Source organism: Octopus bimaculoides, chromosome 15 (genome assembly GCF_046866305.1).
Source record: "Octopus bimaculoides isolate indiv1 chromosome 15, ASM4686630v1, whole genome shotgun sequence".
NCBI classification, from domain to species: Eukaryota; Metazoa; Mollusca; class Cephalopoda; order Octopoda; family Octopodidae; genus Octopus; species Octopus bimaculoides.
Window position 1 is genome coordinate 38,874,952 of NC_142942.1, and position 2,867 is coordinate 38,877,818.

Below are 2,867 nucleotides of genomic sequence, written 5' to 3' on the forward strand. Positions count from 1 at the left end.
ACTTACAAAAGACACAGACACATTGAAAGACACGCATGCGTAGACACATACAATACGAATACAAAATACAAAATGGCTGATATTTAGCAAGGTGAGACCCACATAAGAAGGAAGGAAACAAAGGACCACTGATAAGGTCACAGAAGTGTGACGAAAGAACTCTGGCCGAAATAAGATTAAGATTAATGTAATATAAAACTGAAGCAAATTAACACCAAATATACAGTGTGTGTGTTTTTATTGGCTAAACTGGCAATATGACCATCCCCAAGTACAACAATATATATATATATATGTATATATGTATATATATATATATATATATATATATATATATATATATATATATATATATATATATATATATATATATATAGATATATATATATATATATATATATATATATATATATATATATATATATATATATATATCCCACTTAAAGTTCGTGTTGTCTTAGAAGATATAATATTGCGCTATTTAACAGGAGGGAACATGCATTCTCTCTTGTAAAGCAAAACCATTTTAAGTGGGCGATAAATATCTCATTTTGCTGCTAGTACTGATCATGTCAGTATCAATTATATATTCTCTATGCATGTGTGCGTATGTATATTTTTCTCCAGATATATATATATATATATATATATATATATACAAATATAGGGCAGAGAATCGTCAATTAGTAATAAAATTAATAATTAACAATGTTGCCAAGTAGTTCAGTATGTAAAAACCTTTATCGGTAAAATCATTTATAATCATGAATATACAGGGATTAGCTTGAGTTGCTTCTCCAACATACTGAGAATTTAGAAATAGCAGTCAAAGAACTACAGATTCCAAACTACAAATAATTTGTAGTTTGGAATCAGTAGTTCTTTGACTGCTATTTCTAAATTCTCAGTATGATGGAGAAGCAACTCAAGCTAATCCCTGTATATTTATATATATATATATGTATACACACACACACAGAGACACACACACACACACACACACACACACACACACACACACACACGCACACGCACACACACACACACACACACACACGTATATATATATATATATATATATATATATATATATATATATATATATATAGTTAAGTATTTGCATAGATATACGTTGCCTGTGAAAATGCACGTACTCATGTTTGCGCTTGTGTTTTGAAGTTCGGAATCTAAAAAATATTTTGTTATCTTTGTCTTGTAATGATATATTTAACCTTAGTTGTATAAATATATCGCTTCTATTTAGAAGTACACTACCCTTACTCTTTACTTTGTACATTTTGCAGACTTACATTTAAGTTTTCATGTTACACCTCTTATTATATCGTGAATGCTATCGAATTTATTTCATAAAACCACGCTGCCTTGCTTTTATTTTCTCTAGTCTATAAACATTTTCAAGCTATGTGTGTATATGTATTCGCATAAAAGAAATTTCTGCTCTGTATCGCGGTTTTTAATGTCTAATCATAGGATACACATTCTGTCTCCGTCTCTCAGTATGTCCATCTGTCTGTCAATCTGTCTGTTCCTCACCTCTCTCTCACTCACTCTGTATTTCAATCAGATTCTATAATCCCCCTCAGACAAATAAATTCAAAACTACTGATGAGAAATCAAAACCAGATAGGCTGCCATTCTCCCATCTGTGAACATATTAGCATATTTATTGAGCGTAAACATACGTAATTATTTAGATATTATCTATGTATTCGTATAATTATATAAGTAACTTATACACATCGTTCATTGTATATATTCATAAACAGATAATTCATATTCTAAAATAATAATCGTTATTTATGCTTTGTTTTCCCAATGATTAGATGATAAAGTTAATACATTAGTAACAATATACCATGTAACAGCTTAAGTGATTATTAATGCTAATATATTTGTGTTACATTTTCGAATCAGTATTAGCAGATTACCTCTCGGCTCCAAAATAAATGTTTTGAAATTTGTCTCTAGAGGCTCTCAAGAGCGGAGAACTGCATTTGGCTTTGTTTACTTCAATTAGTTGTTAATATTTCATTCCCTACTCTTATGAAACATAACAATTTCGTGTAATTTCATCAATAACCCTTCCTCACGTTCAATATATGAATGCACTCGACTGCACTGATTCACACATCAGTCTACGCACGCACACACTCGCATACAGACACACAAGCACACGCATATATGAATACATACATAAGTATATATGTGCATGTCAAACATTCGATACACACACACATATATGCTTATATGAGTGCATTCACATATGCATATATCTATATATATATCTATCTATCTATCTATATATATATATATATATATATATATATATATATATATATATATATATATATATACATACACACATATACAGATATAGATATAGATACACACACACATACACACACAATCCCAAACACACACACACACACATATATATATATATGGTAAAGTATTACTGACGCAATTAAAATTTTCTTTACATTATTAATGCTGTTATTGATATTTGTGTAATTTCATCCGGGGATTGTCGTCATTGTTTCTCCTTCAGCAACTGTTGTTTAAATATTCATCTTTAGTGTTTCTCGGTTATAAATGCATTGAGTTTTATAGCACATGACTGCATTCCAAGCATTGACATTTTGCATGATTTTAGCCACCGAATCACCGATCTGATCTAGCTCGATGTGTTATCACATTATTTAGAATCATATGTTTGAAAGAATTCTCTTCTTGATTTTCACACGAAAACATCGTCCTACGGCTTCACGCGGATAAAGACAGCTAGAAGACCAAAACAATAATTATAACATTCATTGAAATATCTAATGCGAAACCCAACCTGTTAA

General features: G+C 30.0%; 1 pseudogene across 1 annotated transcript in view; it reads left to right on the forward strand.

Moving 5' to 3' along the window:
• The first annotated feature begins 2,624 nt into the window (after positions 1-2,624).
• LOC128249532 (chemotactile receptor for terpenes 1 pseudogene) overlaps positions 2,625-2,867 on the forward strand; it is a 7,257-nt pseudogene continuing 7,014 nt past the window's right edge. Inside the window, exon 1 of the transcript XR_016244458.1 lies at positions 2,625-2,867. This exon is cut by the window's right edge and continues 156 nt beyond it. The product of XR_016244458.1 is annotated as a chemotactile receptor for terpenes 1 pseudogene (transcript).